This window comes from Melozone crissalis, unplaced genomic scaffold (assembly GCF_028551555.1).
Source record: "Melozone crissalis strain CALT ecotype California unplaced genomic scaffold, PUWL_Pcris_2 ptg000008l_1, whole genome shotgun sequence".
NCBI lineage: Eukaryota > Metazoa > Chordata > Aves > Passeriformes > Passerellidae > Melozone > Melozone crissalis.
Genome location: NW_026535786.1, coordinates 17864398 through 17884580, shown reverse-complemented (window position 1 = coordinate 17884580; position 20183 = coordinate 17864398). Strand labels below are relative to the sequence as shown.

The window sequence follows — 20183 nt, the reverse complement described above, 5'->3', positions numbered from 1 at the left end:
CCAGCTAGAAGAACAGGAGTGATGTGGGATGCTTTCAGATATTTAAGAGCACAGAGTGTGGAACAGAGTGCAAGAGCACAAATGTGCCCACAGAGGCTGTGCTAGAGCTTCAAATATCTCCAGCTCAAGTGACTAATGGGAATGTGCAAAGAGACAACCACTTGAAGCAGAACTTTTTACTGATTAAGTCACTACCATAAATCTCAATATGTTCCCTGCCATATTGGCAGCCTGTCCCTTTTTTCCTTTTAACTGTGGGCCAGATCCTCAGCTGGTATAAGTTGGCATCGCATTTTGTTGCCTTCAGTGGAGCTAAGCCAATTGATGCCATCTGAGCATCTGATATTATATTTCTGAAGCAGTTAAAAAATGATACAGAAGCATTAATTACTACATAGTCACTTCTCATAACCTCATGGCAAGGGTGGAAAGACTTCTAATTTTTAGTCACCAGTCAACATACAAAGTGGAAAGGTCAATTGGTCATTCCATGCTCAGTTTGATGGCTGTAAAGCTACTAGTCATTCCAAACACAGGAAAAAACACTTTTCATTTTTCTATGTGATTTAAATACTTAAATTTTGTTAACTCACAGGCATGTAGCAGCTACTCTATGTCCTTAAAGCACCATAATCCACTGCATCTAAAATGAAATGGATCTGACATGCAGAAGAACAGGCAACTGGAGCAAAAAAAAATTCATTTAACTGAGAAACCCAAGTCCCACTGCCAATAGTAGATGCTAAGGGAAAGAGGGGTAAGAACACTTTCACTCGTAAGCACTTTGCTACAGCCTAACAACACATCAGAGATGCAGACAGAAAGTCTCCCATTTTGGTAAGAGAGAAAGTGGTCAGGGTTTTATTTTCTTTCAGCAAAGGGTGAAATGAAGTACAGGACTAATTATGGACAACTGCATTTAGTTTGGACAATCTCTTACAATCACCTGACATTGATAGTTTATATCTTTTGTGTAAAAGGCCCATATGTTCCATTTCATGGCAGTAAGAAATAATCTTAACAGAAAATTGCAACACCCAAATAAAATCCTTCTTCTACAATGAAATTACATTCCCTACTTTCTCCCCAACACAAAAGAAGTGTAACCTGGGACTCCAAAGAACCAGGGTGGTCTCAGAGACTTGGATATCCAGTAGAAGCAATGCATGCACATTTTAGATGTAGCAGAATGTACAACAACTCACATAGGCTATTGAAGGTATTGTCTGTGTATTGGAGGGAGGGGTAAATGGGGAGTTTGTCTGTGGCACTGAATCTATCTTGGCCTGCCTTCATTTGCATTCTTTGCCCTTCCCAGTATTTCCTCTCATATATAATTATCTCCTCAGCTCCCAAGTTATTTTGTTTTAAGCACTTCACACCCCCTGGACACTCAACATTGAGATCTTACTGAACATTAAACAAGCAGATTGTCATCTATGTCTTTAAATGGGTACTAACCTATGAGACAAAAAAACTTATTCTCCACCTACTCATTAGAATTTGCATGTTAAAGCAGCATGCACATTTCTAACAAGCTTCCAAATGGGGTAGTGGAAGTAAGCAGATTTATTCTACAGGTAAATGTATAATTAACTGGCCTTAGGCTGACTGAAGCCCATGTCCCAATATAAAGAGGGTTTGCTATGGATATAATGTAATTACCCAACAAATCAAAGGCCAAAACACGGGAAGATAAGCCCATGACTGACTTCAAGAGGTGTTTTACTTGAGTAAGGACAATGAAATTCAGGGCTTTAGTCACAAAAGAGCAGAGCTATTGAAAAACAGAAACAGAGAAAGAGACACCGGAGAACACAATTTATGGGGGAAGGATAAGAATAAACAGGAAAATGAATAGGAAGCAGGAGAAGCAAGGAAGTGCAGGTATCAAAGCACACTAGTATTTAACATGGCAAAAGAAGTAACTGAACCTACCGATATCTACTAGGAAAATGCCAAGGTGCTGGTAAAGTGTCCCCACAGCCACACACTTTTCCTGTTAGGTTCTGATAGGAGGACAATGACATGAGCTCTACTACTGCCGTTCTTGAAAGCATTCCACTGGGAACAACTTCAGATGGAGAAATAATGGACTTTCTCTAAGACCTAAGTGTATCTGAATAAAGGTTTGAAACCTATTACATACCCAGTACAAAATGGAAGAGTGTTTAAAACAGACACATTCTGCCTAACTCAAATAAATTTAAACCAGTTGATTAAGAATATGACTTAAATTCATACAAAAAGTACCATCCATCTTTTAAAGCTTGGTCTCCAATTTCTACATTGTATTTGGCAAAAATATGTCCATATTTAGTCATTTTATCTTGAGTCAGTCATGGGATCCTGCTGTCCAGATATTGATGAGAATGAAAATTATAATCTTCAAATACTTCACTCTACTATTATTTAAGAAATATTATTACTTAAATGAGATACTCCCTTCCCAAAAGAATGCTCATAAAAATATATGCCTTAATTTAAAAAAAATTGATTTTCTGTGTCCAAACTTTCTAACAATCTAAAAGTGTGTTCAGTCATCCTTACCACAGGGGAAGAAAGTAAGTAGAATTTTATGCCTGACAGAAATCCTGTAAGTGACAAAGCTCCTAATTTTGACTTCAGTGTAAATTTTGCCTCAGTATGAATTCACAGATTTGGCCAATTCTTTGCAGAGTTGACTGGGTTTCAAGTTTGTTATTACTTAGACAATAGTTTTGCTAGAAGCTTAAGAGCTCTTAGAAGAACTGGAGGGAATGATTTTGACAAGAAACCAAAAAGATAAATTACCATTGTGTCCACTGGACTTTAAGTATCCAGTGGACACCAGCTGGCTGGGTGGAAAATGAGAATTAATACAGTTTAGTTTTAGAATACTAACATACAAAGTAGAATAATTATTTCCTCCCAAAAAATATGGTTGGAGTTTATATTCTCATTTCTTATGTAATGGAGTTTTCCTAATGTTTATTGTTTATCAAAAATACTTGTTTGCAAAGTTTCCTTACAAAGCTGATATACCCAATTTCAATTTCTAATCAGAAAAACCATGCAGACGTTACTAACAGGCCAAATGCTGGAATGCCTGCCCAGGATTTAGGCTGTTCACTGTTACAGACACAATGTGAGTAAGACTCCCTATGACATTTAGCTGAAAATTCTGGAGAAGTCTGGCCAGGAACCTTGATCATAAACAGAAATTTACAGGCTGTGAAGCCTCATAACATCCATGTCTCAAGTCTATTTCTCTGTTTTCTATATATTGACCTTTTTTGTCTTCCCTTTGAAAAGGAAGAGAACCAGGAAAAAAAAAGAAACCTGCCCATAACAGAGTTGTTCTAAATCTCTCTGAAGAAGCTGACCCAACAAATAACTCCTCAGATTGAATCCCAGGTGAAAGCTCCTTGCTCCAGTTATGTAGTCCTAAATGAGAAAAGCCATGCATTTTTTTTAATGTTGCAACAAACTAGCCTTTATATTTGTATTAACTCCAGTAAATTGTTCTTACTTTAACCTGTGATTTCGCTAGCTAGCAATAATTTTGGACTGTTGCTCAGAGGACATCTGTTTGCTCTGCTAACTACCTGTTATAATGTGTAAGTCACTGCAGAATTTACCCATGTAAATTTTGAAAGCAATTTGCAGCTCTGAAACAATTTTGAAATATTTCTTCAGATTCTATGCTGTCAAAACTCAATGAAACTGCAAAAAGCACATAACATCTATAAACACTGCTGCTGGCTACACAAAAAGCTGCAAAGAGTAAGGGCTATCAGAGCAGGAAAACACTGTTAATACATAAGCATTGTTTCTTGAAGCATAATACCCCTACCTGGAAATTACCTATTCCTACATATACATCATATCAACATCATAGGGGTAAATATCTCCAGGGAAAAAAAAAGAAACCAAAAAGATAAATTAAACAACTTAACAAACAAGGTACTCACTGTTTAGAACCTATCTGTTAGTAGAACATAACCACTTTTCCCTCCCCTTCTTTCAGTAAAACGTGGAACAGCGAGCATTACAAAGATTGAATTTCTTTTCATAAAAAGTTAAAGGCCAATACTCAGTAGAAGCCAATAATAATTTTGTGTTAAAATATCTACATAATAAGAACACCACTGTGATGGTAAATTTCCACCTTGCACATTAAATACTAGTGTACTCAAGATTCTCCTATGCCTGTGGCTTGGGCAATGCCCTTGTCAGGACACTCATAATAAATCTCTCCTCAGATTATTCTGGTGTGAGCTAGCCCAACAAAAGGGACTTTTATTCTGATATGGCTCAACCAAAAAAGTACTCCAGACAGATATACAAGGAAAACAGAAAATACCCCACAAACAACAATCACACCACCATTATGTATTCAAATTTAAAGTATTTACCGGATTAAGCAGTAACAGCACTGACATGATAACACATAGTATGGCCTCATCCTGCAAGCCTCTCATCTGAATAATCCTAAGTGTGTGCAGTCCCTTGCAGCAATTGTTAGGTGCAGAAAACTACGAAATTTGGGAGAAACAGATAAAAAAGCTGAAGCACAGAGCAACAACATGACTCACTTAAAAATCTACAGAAAACAAATAGAAACTCATAAATTAAACTGATTCTGACTTTTAATCTTGTCTGTGGGACTCAAGGTCTATCCCATGAGAATAAGTATAAAAAAGCAAAAGCAGCCCCTCCCTTGACATTTTATTATATCCCTATAGTCGTCTCAATATACCAGATCAATTGCATTTGAAAATGCAGCTATTAAACCATAAGTAGACCGTCTTTGGAGCCTTTGTTTGTCAATTGCATCAAACAACAATTCTTCTGCAGACAAGAAATCAGACTGTATTTTTACAATAATTGCAAGTCATTTCTAGGAAGAAAGAGGTAGCAACAATAGCCAAGGAAATAAAATAACACACTTTTGTGCTTTCCCATCAAACTCGATAGTGGTAGGGGTTTAAATCAGTCAGAGGCAGCTACGCATGAGAGATTGCACTCTGCAGGCTCTATCAGTCAGAAGTCAAGGATACACGTCCATGATTTATCATACTTTTCATGGTAATTAGCTAGAGTGCCATTTTGCTTCCAGTAGCATCACTCAACTTTCTTTTTTTAATTTGGTCTTTTTTTTTCCTGCAAATGAATTTACATATTTCTCAGTCTCTCATCCCCTACTATGTTTTATTTATGAATATAGGCCTTGCTGATGGTAACTTTAATGTGAAGAAAGTAGTAATTAGTGTACCTATCTGCTAAGTTAATCCCTTTCCCACAATGTCTGCAGAGAAGTTTAAGGTAAGTAACAGTTTGCAGTCAATATTAGGTTTAATTATGCTTAATGAGGGGAACTATCTCTGTTTACTAACTGCACCTAGGTGTGTAGCTTCTATATGAGTTTTTCTCCCAATCTCATTCCACACTGTTAATAGTGCCACTGTGCAGGGTACCTGTGGTGCTTTAATCCATAAAACTTCTCCAGGAGAGCCAAGCAAGTGAGGCACCTGTTACAATACATGTTCAGAGGGAGCAGAATGGCCTTAAAACAATGACAGCTTTGTGGAAGGAAAAAGTTTTACCACCTCACATTTAGTGGATGCAGTGCACTGGAGAAAAGAAGCTGAAACCCCCCAAAAGCCCACAAGAACCCTCAAGGTTCTCCTCTTAAAAAACTAAACTAAACTAAACTAAACTTAACTAAACTAAAATCTTTTTTCCTGGTTTCCAGGGATAATCCACTTGAATATTTCCTGTAAGAATTACTCTGAACTCTTACCTCATTGAAAGCTGTGTTAAGAATTAATACCCTGAAGTTGTACAAACGAATGAAGAATTCTAGTTGTATTTCTTGGGCAGATATCTTCCACAACTGAAGAGATCCTAGAGGCAACTGAAGATGACACCGATGTTGTCTTAGAACTCCCAACCAGCAAGAGGTCAAAAGCAAAGCCTCAGATTGAAACCAAGTTCTACTTCAACTGCTCCGTTTTCAGCATCTGAGCAATGTTGTTACTTCAGTCAGAGTCTTCCTAATGTGAAGATCTAAATTTCAGTTTGCTTCAGTACTTTTTGCCATAACATTTTCCTTTGCGATTTCATGTATTATCCCCTTAAGAAATTCGTGCAATGGGAATTTTTAATACATATTTATAACTATCTATGAAAAATGTACCTTCCAAAATCTTTGACTCCCTAGGATGCTTAGATTTAGGGGGTTTTGTGTGTGTGCACAAGGGACCAGGTTTGCAGGAGAAGTGCTGAAAAACAAAGCTGTTTGATTTCCAATAAGAAATGGAAATGGAACACAGAGAGAAATTGTTCTGTAAATGGAGAGGTTACTTCATTTGATTTTTTCAAAGCAGTGAGTTCTGCATTTCATTCATATCAGAGAAATGTGACATTTCCTCAGACATAGCTTAGGGGTTTTATTTTTTCCCTTTTTTTTGCCCTAGTGAGCACTCTGCATGAGTCCACACATTCCCTCCTTATTTTTGCCATTGGCAAGACTTCAAGAAAAAATCTCTGCTTAGAAAATTGATCAAAAAAGCAGGAAAAACCTGCTAAATCATGGTTTTTGTTTTTAAAAAAACCACACATTTTATTATTACTTGATTTACAAAATAGATGTAAAGTAACATTTTAATTAAAGGCTAAACTCTGCAATTCTGGAAGCTATATCCAGATCAACTGTACATAATTTTGCCTGTACAGGTTTCAAAATTTAAGCTCAAAGCTTATATGTACTTTTCCTACAATATGCCAAACTAACCCTAACACCCATATTACCATATATTAAGGAAAAGGCTTCTAACGCAGAAGTGCGATTTTTAAACTGATATTTTTCCTTCTCAACACAATATTAAAAAAAAATGTGATCTGAAAATGTAAGTACAAGTTTAACTACTCTGTTAATAGCTACATAAGAAAAAAAGAAAAGATACCTGTTTTCAAAGTGAAAAAATACCTGTTTTCAATATATTTTTCCTTTTGCTGTTTAAGGCATCAATATTCAGATAAACATCGATTTCATTATGAGATGGAAATTATTTACAGGCACATGTATTCTTCAGAAAATTGATGAGGTTTTGTACCCAAGAAGAAAGAAGAAGAGGTCATGTCACTTCTTGAATACAAAGTCCAGCATCTTAAAACACTACAGAATGACTCTGGGGATCTGAAGCACTTAAAGAATTCATCATTTTAAAGCTAGATTATAGAAATCCTAAATGGAGAATGAAAACAGCACTTAATACAACAACACCAGGAGAGGGCATATTCAAGTTACTTCTCACCTGCTGCTGCCTTTCAGTAGTGGCATAAACAAAGCTTGGGTAACTGAACATTAATCTATTTTACTAAAGCACAGTCCCAGAGATAACAGGATTACCTGCAGGCCATGGATGTTCAGTGTACATACACGAGCAACTGTCTCCTCAAAAATCCACAGGCAGCTCTCCAAACTATAGGAAGGAGATCTGCCTGAGAGGTAGAGGGATGAGGGCATTTTACAAAAATCTGTGCAGCTCTCCTCCCCAGAGGAGGAGGAAACTGCTTGGGAAAAAAGTTCCACACTTTTCTGAAGAGCCTGAGAGGATGGTGGGCTTGCATATTTGGATCAGTCTGGATAATAACTAGGTTTTTCACATTGCAATGTTGCCTCCACACGTCTCTCTGCTCAGAGTCACCAATTATAAGGAAGAATAGTGGGAGGATGAAGATTTTTAAAACTAATTGCAAAATAACGAAAGAAAAGCTGTTTCTCAAACATAAAGACTTTCATTAGGTAAAAAAAAAATTTCCCAAGATCTAGAAAGGTTTAGTTACCCATAAATGAATTAATTTAGTATAATGTAGAATAATGTCTAGGCAAAGAGAAAGATGCTTTTTCTTGATGATGTTTCAAGTCATGATAAGAGTCTCCAGTCTTGGTGAAGGAGTTAACCTGAGAGTGATTCAGTCTGGTGGCCTCCAGAATTTCAAGGAAGCTTAAAGTTTATATGGAAAGAGCTCATCTCACGTTTATAGCCCAGCCAGGCAGGTGGGATTGGAACATTGTGTTTCAGCCACACAGCAATCAAACTGTTAAAACGTAACTTACGAGAGAACACTTAGACAGAGATACTGACATCTTGGGGCAGTCCCTTCTCATAAAGAAACCCCAAACTTTTAAATGTGCCTATAAACATAATTGTAAAGATATTTTAATTCAGAGGAAGGAAAAAGTTTCAGATCAAAGTTCTGCAGCTAATGACCACAATTCAGATTTATAAAAACTTATGTAATTAAAATGCTTTATAAGTGACTAAGAAGCAACATTTCTTGCTTCTTTTTTTTTTTTCTTTTTTCAATATTGATTTCTTGCCAGAAAAAAATATAAGTTTTCGGCTGCTTTTCTCTCAGAAGAGCCTCTGCCTACTTTCATGAATTCTCTCTGCCATCCTAAAGATATGCCTTTGGAAGGCATAGAGACTTGTATAATCCCTCAAGTCCTATTAATATCAGTAAGAATGATACAAGTTTGATACCAAAGACCCAAAGTGAATGACTGAAATGGCCTCAAAGCTGTTTTTCAAAGTCAAAATGGTCTAGCTCATCTTCTTGGCACTAAAATGTGCTGCTGCCACAGAAGTGGTCCAGCTCCCATGGCTGCTGACTTCTTGCTGTCTCTCATTTTGTTGTCTGCCATTTCACTCATGGTGCAGGAAAAAATAGGGGTTGGTCTTTTAATAGCCCACACTTCTGAGAACTCTGAGTTATGCAGGAAGTTATGCAGGAATGCTGCTCTGCTCATCAAACTACTGTACAACTAAAGGCTGGCTTTGACTGGAAGGCTTACTGAAAGAACAACAAAAGCACCTGGAAGGTGTTCAGCAGCAGCATCACAGTGTCCCCACACAAATGTCTGATTCAGGTCTAACAGGAGAACAGATGTCCCGCTACTCAAAGAGCAGACAGGGAGAGAAAAAGGGAGATACTACCACAGAAAGGGAGAGAGAAAGAAATAAAGAGAAAGAGAAGAGAAATAAAGAGAAGGAAAGAGAAAGGAGGGAAAGGAAAGAGAGGGAGGGAGGGAGGGAGGAAATTATTTCACCATATTACTCAGTGCAATATCTATCTCCTGAACTTTGCAGGACACAATAACATTTGAAGCTAAAATCTTGAACCACCAGATGGAGGATTTAGCCGTCTCTTTTACAATTAAGTACTTGTCAAGCTACGTTCTACTTTTACAGAAAAATAGAGAAGCCAAGTCTTCCCTGTTTTAAAGACAATGGAAGAGAAATCTTTCAGGAGAAGAAGCAAAAAAAGTCACTGTCTTGAGCTATCCACTGAAGAAAATTAACTTTCCCAAAACAAACACCAGAGATATTAAAGATCAGTACTTTAATCTGTCTGGACACCTGAATGTGACATCTGGACAGCAAAATTGCTATTTATCCTTTCTGACAAACGTAAACTGAGTCACTGGCACAGAACAAAGATTCAAAGTCAAATTATGTTCCATGTGGCAAAAGTGGCAAGTGTCACCTGTGCCATCATTCAGATACTACCAGATGATCTGCAGTTCAGATGAAGAAGAAAATGAGAATGACTGAAAGTTTCTTCTTGGCTTTGACCCTGGCACATATCTGATCAACAGCCATGGTAGCTAAATACCTTGTTCTGAATCTCAAAAAACTTTCATGGCATATACTTCTTGCCACCACTTTTTCACTCTCAGTGAAGAGGGAAGTTATCTTTTTCATAGAGGATCTATCAGGTCATGGCCCCTGGCAAAACAACATGAATCACAGGCCACACGATTCAAATGTGCTCTAAGAAAGAGAATTTTAGCATAATGAAACTCCATGCTAAAGAACTGAATGAGGAAACCAGTGTGTTGATTTAAGAGGCCAATCCTTTCACATTCATTATCAAAAACAGTAAAGGAGGAAGAGTAAAATATTACCAGTGATTTATACCTCAAAGCAGGCACACTGGCCTGGCACTGTTACTTTTACTAGAATATCTGCTGGTTAACACACAGACATGCATGCAGGTAAACATAAACACACATGGACACACATAAACACACAATACTGAACTTTGGGTTCAGGCTCTGGTAACCCATGTCCCCTTGGCACAAATCAGCTATGAAGGAACAGGAAAAAGTCAGTGTAATGGTTAACTAGCCCAGTGGGCCATTATTCATCCCAAGCAGAGAAACAGCAGTGCAGGCTGCAGTGCTGGTCCCCTCTCCCTCTGGAATGCTACTGGATGCCTGGATTCAGCAGTGAAGAAAACCAGCAAATGTAGTGTCAACATAAGAAAGAAGCTGAATTTCACCTCCTGAAGCTGCAAGTAAAGGAGGACTTCTGCATGGAAGCAGAGGTTTCCTGTGAAGCTTGACGTTGAAAGAACATGACAGATTCCAGTATCAACATTTATCAAACATGAATGCATAGGTTTTGGTAGGATTAACAAGGTTATTGGTATCCAATCTAGGCAACTATTCCCTATACAGAAACAAGTGATCAATTCTTGTGGCAACTGGCCAAGCGTCAATGTTGGAAGCTGCAACCATGGCACCAGGACTGCAACGGAGGGTTAAAGTGCATCCATTCAGGTGAAAGACTAAACCAGGAGAATTCCTACAGCCTATCAGGAAAATTCCCTCAAATATTTCCAAATCTTCCCAATTCTTTGACAGCAGTGCATTAAAAGTGAACATATCACAACACCCACTGTATCTCTTCCAGTGCTACCTCAGTAAACATTTTGCAGAGTCCATACACTACTGCCTGGACTTCAGCTTGAAAAGACAAATTTCCTCTGGCTTTTTTTTTTTTTTCTAGTTTTCAATGATTTAATTTCATCAGCCACAGCAGAAATGGCAATCAAAAATTCAGGTTTATTTTTTATGTTTCAACAAAAGCATTGGCTTCTTATTTAAGAAGACCTTGAAATACATGGTTCAGAAGAAACACACCGCCAAAAAAAGCAGATTCTTGCTTTCCTTAAACTCACTTTCCCTCTGAAAGGGTTTGCTCTGTGTGTGGATAATTCATTTACTTTAATTATTTTGAAGTGCTTCCATTTGAGTGGGTAGGAATCAAGTGTCCACAACACCAAAGTAGGTCCTAGAATTAGTTGTTGTAAACAAAATGTTCTGTTGCAGTGGCCCAAATACACAAAAGCAGTAGGACTTTAGTATTTTGGCTTTTTCACAAAGAGCACCCAGATCCATGAGAATGTATTATAGGACTTACATTTTATGGACAGGTCATATCTTTCCAGTCAGGAACTTCAGTTGTTACCCTTTGTTGGATGTTTTTAGTCCAGATAGCTTTCTGATTAATTAGGTACACTCACTAAAACCAACAACAAGAAGAAAACAAGCCAAGAAAGTCCTGGGAAAACTTCAGATGGAAGAGTTTGGACATAGTTATGTGCACACATCCACAGAGAGAAGAGGAGGAATCTAGGGAAAATGCACAGGATTGTCACTTTACAGTCAGTGCACACTGACTTGAACAAGGATTCAAAAAATAAACACATCTAACATTTAAATCCCAGGCTGCATATTCACCCTTTTTCTCGTGAGTGTATGTACACTTAAAACCAAAACCCCAGCAGCTAAACATCAACAGTTTTGAGGAATTTCAGCTCTCAATCCCATGGCAAAGCTACCATCCAAATGTTTCTTTGTATCCACAGGCTTCTACTACCACATTCTGATTTAAGGACACAAATGCAAAGAAAACTAAAACCAAAGACAGAGCAAGCAGTTGAAATGAAGAGTCTGTGCTACCCATCCCTTCAGAGATACAAAGATGTGATGTAGGCATCTGGAGAAACAGAAGATATCTCCTCTGGTGCGTCTCATTCCTTGGGTGTCCCCATTTTCAAACATGAATGCATTCCTGTGCTCTGCACAAACTTCCACATTCCTTTGTAGCTCATCTGCATTGTTGCCCATAGTTACACCCAGTATTTACAGGTAAGCCTGCAGCCTTGTTCCTCCATGGAGGTAAACAAGAGAGGAAGGAAAATTGTATGAAGGAAAGTAGGAAACAATTCTGCACTTACTCGTCTGTAGTTGGTAGCTATATCTTAGGAATAGTTGCTTTAAAATACAAGTTGTTATTGAGGTTTGGTTTAAAAATCTCTGCCAGTTTTGACATTCAGGTGAAGGTATTGCTGCTGGCTCCAGAATAATTTGCATATCTTATCACTAAATAAAATGTCTGACGTGTGCACCAATCTGATGAAATTATAAACAAGAGTCCACACAAGCACACATACCTTCCTGTTTGATTTCTGTCCTGTTCACTCCTCTATAATAAATCATATGATCATCTCAGTCTAGCTGGAGGTTTCACTGTTCATGCAAAAAGGAAAATGTTAACACCCTATTCTTACCCATACTTTACAGCTGAGAACATGACAAAAATGTAATTCTGGGGAGCAAGCAGAAAGCTTATTTTGCTACCATTCATCTCCTCTTTTACTGTTACAAAATTAGTGGAAAATCCCATGTATTTATGTATTTTAAAATATAATTTCCCACCCTGAAAGTAAATAAATAAATTAAATTACACCTCTTTTACTGCAAAGACAAATATACATGCCTAACTTTATGTCCTGCAATTAATCTCATGTATTTCAACAGGATTACTCATAATGCTGTAAGTGAAATACACGTGTAAATCCTTGCAGAATCATGGCCTGAATTGCCAAAAGTTATATGGCACAATTAAATGCCTAGGTCTAAATGTCTCTAAAGAAAGATTAGAAAAAATACCCCTTTAGGCATAGTAAATAACAAAATCTACTCCAGGGAGTAACTATGGGGGAAATAGCATTGAGGGTGTCGCCTTCCCCTGGGAAATTCACCTGTCACCAAATCTTTTCATAAACTCATCTTCCTCCTCTACCCGTTACCACCTTCACTCACCACTCTGTTCTCTAACACCAAATATGACTCTCCCTTCCCACACTTCCTCTGCTGCTACGTGAGGAAGGAGGCAGGAGCTGCATCTCACTCATTCTTTTGCACTGTGAAGCAGGATGAGAGCACAGCCTGGCCCTCACATTAACTAGCAGGGTAATAAAGAGCTCATGTGCTAATTAAGGGGCCTGGGGTGCACAGCTTTGCTCCTTAGCCAGTTGCTGAACTGTTCACATGCCAGTGTCTCATTGAAAATTGTCCAGCAAACCCTTTGGACAGCCCTGAACCTATCACTGGAGTCCATTACAACAGGCTGCTTGATCAAAATGTATATAAATTACATACTCAAACTGCCATAAACATACATAAATTACATACTCAAACTGCCCAGCCCTGCCTCCTGAGGAGTACCCTACCAATGGCTTTCTCCTGCAAATACTCATGAATGGCATGTGAGAAGTTGCTCATGATCAGGTTTTTTACTAAAATCCACAGCTTACGCAAAAACTTCTGCTTGTAAATTAACTCAGTTGGAAATATTAACTAAAATGCCAGGAAAACAAAGTCAATCCCTTAAAAGTTCAAATGACTATTTGTCACAAACATTTCACCTCTACTAATGAACTGCAAAAATGAATGATAGAAATGCAAAACTGTATTATGTTTAGCAGTTAACTCCTTTTAATAAGAAGGAGATTAGCAATTTTTAATACCTCCAGTGCTTTGTTATATACAGTAGCACAATAACTGAATATTTTAATTGCTAATTATTTAGACCTCATTCAGTTCTCACTCAGGCAAAACTCCCATTGAGGGACTCTTGCCTGAGAAAAGAGCTACAGGATTTGTTTTACTGTAATTTGAAAAAACTTTATATATCATAAAAACTATCAAGTAATAGTGAGACAAAAATCATTAAATCCTTAGCAATATTAAATCCTACTGAAATTCCCATTGACTCTCAACGCCAATGTTTTCATATTAAGTAAAACAGATAATTGCAGTTTACCAGTTGTAACTTACCTGTATAATTTATGCCCAGATATGCTGGTGGCTCTTAAAGAGGCCTAATAATGTTTTGATTCCTCTTACCGTATCTCTGCTTTTCTCCTGTGGGAAATCTCAGTTTAGATGTGATAAGGAAACAGCATTTCCAAACAATTATGATGTCAACACCTTCAGAAACACAAACATTAGCATTTGGTTTTACCTTTTGACTTTGGCCTCCAAAAGGGTTAAGAGCAGCTCTCAACACTTCTTTCTTATGCTGCTGTAAAGAAAAGAAATGAGTATATTTAGGGATTTCCACACAAAAACCCTTGAGTTTCCATAACAGTCAAATAGCTGGTGTTCAGTGGGGAAGTGGGTGGAATGCTGTATATATATAAACATACACCTATCTGAGGGAAGACAAAACAAAGTCCTACACATTTGCATGCAGTGCACAGGTGACAAAAAAGTAAACTAAATGTACTGGTATTTTAAATGTTATGCTATGCACATGCTTCAGGGAGGGAAGTTATACAGCTGGACACAAAATAAGTAGGGAGCGATTTCTAAGACTCCATGCTTCAAAAAAGTAATTTTTTTCCATTAAGTGTGGTTTAATTTATCTTAGGGATAAAACCAACTGTGTGTCACAACCAAAGTTTTGCCTGTTATGTTTGTCATTCAAATGCATTTTGGAAAAAGTTAGAGACAAGTTCTCTAATAGACTGAGTCTAAAGAATTTCTTTTTTTTTTTTTTTTTAATGAAAAACATGTATAACATTTTCATATTTTCAGCTAGAAATGGCTTTAAGGACTAAAATGTTCAAAAATCTCTCCACAGACTGCATTGAAGAAACAAAGAACCAAAGGCAGACCTAGTACCATACACTGTTAACTACCAAAATTCTCAGAAGTGGCTATCACACACCTGAGGAAAAAGTAAGCATTTTGAAGACTGAAAGAAGTTGGGAACCCTCCTTCACCAATTCAGAATACGGTTTAGGGACCAGATTGGCACAGTTTCCAATCCCTGTTTTAAGTAGTTCACTTAGATTTCAGTGCCAAATCCATTCCAGTCAAACTTCCTTCACCTTTGTTCCTCTCAAGTGCTGACTTTCCACATAAGAACCTGTGTCCAAAGCTAATGCCAGCTTGAGTGTGGCAGGACTAACTAAAATGACGGGTATTCTATAATAATATATATATAAAATAATTTTCTAAAAATATAATTTTTGAAAAATTACTAAAGTAATTTAAAAATTAATAAATAGTTTATATATTATAAAAATAATATATCTGTTTTGCTAGTGGGGTTTTTTCATAGCTAGCCACAAAGATATTTTAACTACTGGGATTATAGGTGAGAAGAGATTACTCATGAGAGCAAACTCATCTTTGGAGAGCCTTTACAAAGTGTTGCTTTCTCAAATAAAGAAGATATTACAACAGTAGGCTTTCAGGCTCATTGTTTCCAAGTCTGACTTCCCACCAGTTCCTGGCTACTGCAGGGATGCTTCTGTTTCTTTTTCTCAGACATGCTCAAAATTTCCTTTCAGATCTTGTCATTTTCCTTTTGTTTTCTGGGTGCTTTCTACCTGTGGTCATTACAATCAAACGATGTCTCCAGCAGCATTTGCAGAAATTTCCCTGTGACAATCCCCCAGCCTGTGTGGCTCAGTCCTGAGTGTACTCTGCCCAGGCTGCTGCATGGCAGCTTCCACTGTTTGCAGGGAACAAGGTTTATTTTGCTTGATCCAAGGCTGTGCAACAAATGCTTCAGCTTTCCTATGGTGTGCAGTTGCCTGAATGGAGAGTGACTTGCTGAACAGTGGCTGTTAGCACTTTCCAGCATTACACAAGGATGGTCTGGAACAGTCTGTCAGATCTGCGCAGACAATGAATAAAGCAAAGCAGAAGGCCCAGATATTGAGTAATGAGGATGGGGTTTTGACCTTTAAATGCTGCTGGATGGATTGCACGAGGATGTGTTTGATTCAAGCGATACTACTAGGTACAAAATGGTACTGCTTGCCTAATGTCTACCTCAGCTCCCAGCTGCACCACTCTGTGCTTGCTGGCACACGACGTGCTGCTGGGAGAGATGCTCTGCTGAGTGAGCCCAGGAAGAGAGGGTGGTACTGGGGAGCCTGAAAAGCATGGAAAGAGCCCGTGCGAGAGAAAATTCTTTATTTTAAAACACATTGATCAGTCAGACCTCCAGCAGTGTTTAGACTCCTCAAGTTCTGCAAAGGATTAAATCCAAGTCAAAAGTCTCCGTTTTTCTTCTTTGGCCTACTGGCATTTGAGCATTTGTACAACTACTCATGATGACAAGCTACCCTCTTGTCAGCTGTAATTTTTGCCAGGAACTGCTGTACAAGAGTCTGTATAACTGTTACAGTTACTTTATTTTCACAATCATTAATTGATCCTTTCTAAACATTTGAATGCCTGAATTTAATTAGAGGCAACATTTCTGCCACAGTTTTTATAACTGTTTTTATACATGATTTAAATTAATCAAGCCTTATACTTGAGATGGTAATTTGTTGGACCAAAACAGCTGTTTCCAGGCCATACACTTTGTTTTCAATTCCAACCTCCATGTTTAAACCTTGTGGTTTAACTTCGATCAACAGCGTATTGGTGATTCAAATTATATCACATCAAGTAATACCCTCAAAATCTGATGCATTTGTATGACACCAGTGGAGTGAAAAATTCTGTGTGCAATTCAGGAAACCACTTTGTTTTTTTCACTTTTACATGAAAGTTAACTCCCTGTACAAAGCAGAGGTGAATACTTCACAGCATAGGCTCACTAGAGGCTTACTGGGCTCAAAGCTGTAAGTCTATCAGTCCTCAGAGAGGCTTGAGGTAGGCCATGGTGATTTCCTAGCAAAATGTGCTTTTCAGGAAGAAGTAAATGAGGTACATTTATTAACTCTGCTTTTTAAATCTCTAACCAGAATGAGTTAGGTATTTAAAGTAAGACCACAAAAGTAAGAAATATAGAAATGGATAACTTAAACAATCCTAAATTAAAAATGCCTCTTCCACTATGCTAATTGCTTGTACAGTAACAAGAGCGTCCTGTACTGCTGAAAATGCAAACAAGAGTAACTATACACACTTTTTCATTTCCTTATGTTGATGCCTTATAGGCTGCATGAAGGTGTCAATTTTATTTATATTTTCTCTTGAGGTTATGGTGGGAGAGGGAATATTGTAGGATGGTAAATCTTCTCTATTTAAGATCCTACATTTAAGAACAAAATTCAAAGAGTAAGATAAATTACATTAGCATCACTCCAGTTCAATTCCTTCCAAACACAGTCATCACACATACAAAGTGTGTGACTAAAGTCCAGCAGCAAGCGAATGAAAGAAATCACTGTTTATGAATGCTAAGAATATAGGAGTCAAAAAGAATCTCAGACATGATTCACTGTGAGACTACTCATAAATCTCTTGGTCTCTTTTGAGATTCAACCTGGCATGAAACTTGGGCAAAGTATATTCTCAGCAAAATGGACACTGCATGACCAAAATGCTCTAAAAAAAAAAAATAAAATAAAATTGTGTGAGAATTTAATGTCTGTGGAAAAAGCTTGAAATCCCCTCATTTTCAGGACAGTATTACTAGCAGAAGAACAGATTGTCTCACACAGGCTCACCACTACCCTCAGCTTTGAACTAAGGGACCATGTTGAATGGGCAAGTTTTGGGGCTGCTTCAACCCTTCACTGGACTTACAACCAAGTGACTGTAGTAATGGTTTTTTGTGATATTGACTTTGGTCCACTGAGAACTAGATTTGAGATATCTGTAACTTTTCTCAAGAGTCAAGCTTGTATGTCTGGGGAAAAAAAAATCAAGGGAATAGCATTAAATTCCATGATAAAGACATTGTCTGAAGAATTTCTGAAGACAACTGCCCAAAGCAGACCACTGACCTGGTCTGAAGTATAAGATAATGAACTGGATATGCTTTGGCTTTTTGTGGGGAAGGAAGCTTTGTACATGTACAGAAAAAATTTAAAGAAACAACTGTGGTACAGTTAGATCCTTCACACATGAAAAAGTCATTCAGGAAACAATTTAAGTTCCCTGTGCACTACTCAATTTTATTTGAAAAGTACTGCCTGCCCATATTTATCTCTGTGAAAGATTTGGATTAACTGTCTAGGCTCAGGACAAAATGATCTTTGAAGGCAGCAGTCACATGATGGAGAAAAAGCAGCATCTGTAATGCTGTCTGAGAGGTTCATATGCCTTCACTTCAGGTACCATAAGTTTACTTAAAAGAAATCATCACCTGGAACATGAGAAGCAAATGGCATTTTTAATATCAGAGCACGGAGCCTGTGTATTTCTTCAGAAGGAAATACCAGTGCAGACAGGGAATTAAAACATGCCATGGTAACAGCTGAAGACTTCAACTGTCAACAAAATCAGGCTATTAATTTTCACATAAACAGTCTTTTAAAATCTTTGATTTTTAATATACAGTCCAAAGATCACTCTCACATTTCAGCAGCTTTTGTCTTTTAATGCCGATCACTTCAGTTGACTTTTCACACCACCCTGTGCTTTGTCTCCCCTTTGGAAAAGGTGAGTGAAAATATCAAATGATATCTTATTCTGCCAAGACCAAAGGAACAGTTCAAACATTCAGAAATATTAGGCAGTGGCCTTGCTTAAGATAGGAAGGGAATGTGATTAGCAGCGGGCAAGGAAGGAGGGGAGAACCAAATCTCTTCTCTTTCTCTATTTCAATTTATGCTCAGGGCTAGGCTATGTAAAACAACAAGCAAAAATTACTGGACAAAAAACAAAGAATCATTTTGCTTCTCATCACATTCTCTTCTCAAGTGACAGATACTGAGATTCAAGAGGAGCCTGGGAAGCAATTTTCTTGTTCACTACCTCTGAAATCTGCCCAGACTGATCCACTTGGACTGAACTACCACTTGCCACAGGATGCAATGGATGGTTCTCAATGGATGGTTCCAAATGTGGCTGGGAGAGCAACTCATGCTGCTGTGGCCTCTCTGTACCTCCTCAGAAGACAAGGATGTCAGACTTTACAATCTGTCAGTTTACAGCATCTCCCCAGACTGTATCTCACTCAAATAACAGGAAAACAGCCACATGATGTGTTGTTACCCATCTTTTCATTCAAATTTCTGAGCTATTTCTGAAATGGAACACGGCTGGAACTTTGACTGAGATGAACCAAATGTCACCTCCTAACAAAGAGAGACCTCTCTGTCTCCAGAAACACAAAGTAGGAATCAAAGGTGCTGCTTTTGTCTGAAAAATCATTACCACCTTTAAAATTTAATTCCCTTCAAGCACTAGAGATTAGTCTGGAGGAATGCAGAAGGGAAGTGAGAGATGACAATTCTCCATTCTCTCCAGAGATTATGTGTCCCTACAGATTTTGTTTCCTGTGCAGCACTTAACTCCTTGATGCCTTTTCTCTCATGATCTCTTCCTTGGCAGAAACTTCTTCAAATTTAAAAATCAGAACATGAAAATAAAAATAAATAAATAAAGTTCAATGCCTATAAAAAGTACACAGACTAACCTGCTTAATTATTAACAAGTAAACATAACAAATTCTGAATTATTTACTTAATCTTTTTCAGCTACAAACCTCAGACTTTTAGAGCATGAAATACATGCTTTATTTTAGGACACAAACCAGGTATTTTATAAGGCTGTGGACATTTTTTTTTTGGAGGTGGGGGTGCTTTGAAGAATACACATTTCTTATTAACCCCCAAATACCTTCCTCTCACCAAACCATGCTGGAATTTTAAATATAGAAATAAGAGTTTTAGTATAAAGATCCTGTATTCACGTGTTTGCTAGTGAATAGGATGGCTGTTTCTGAACTGCAGCTGAGCAAAAATAAAGTTCCTGTGAGGCATATGCACCTTCCTCAGCTTCTGTACATCTGCTAGGAAGATGCTAAATTCAGAGGGAAAATCTGGTCAAAGTTCCAGACAGAAATTCTACAACAAAGGATAAAACAGCCCCAGTACAATCACATTTTCTTTACTGAATAAAGCTACCCTGCTGAAGCGAACCTCATCTGTGCCACAAACAAAAAAAGGTCATCAGCACTGGTCCCTGAGGTTCTGACAAGATGCTGTTCTAGGCCAGACTTCCAGCTGGGCCCATCTTTATGTTCTCCCTTCTGACACATTGTTCTGCCCAACACAGTGCTGATGTGACACAGCCT

The 20183-nt window shown here is 37.8% G+C and overlaps 1 long non-coding RNA gene across 1 annotated transcript in view; it reads right to left on the bottom strand.

Annotated features, from left to right (window-relative positions):
• Positions 1 to 14212, bottom strand: part of LOC128933151 (uncharacterized) — a 73937-nt gene extending 59725 nt beyond the window's left edge. Inside the window, exon 1 of the long non-coding RNA XR_008482757.1 lies at positions 14151 to 14212. This is a non-coding gene — a long non-coding RNA (uncharacterized LOC128933151). The remainder of the gene's footprint in view (positions 1 to 14150) is intronic.
• Between the last annotated feature and the right edge of the window lie 5971 nt (positions 14213 to 20183).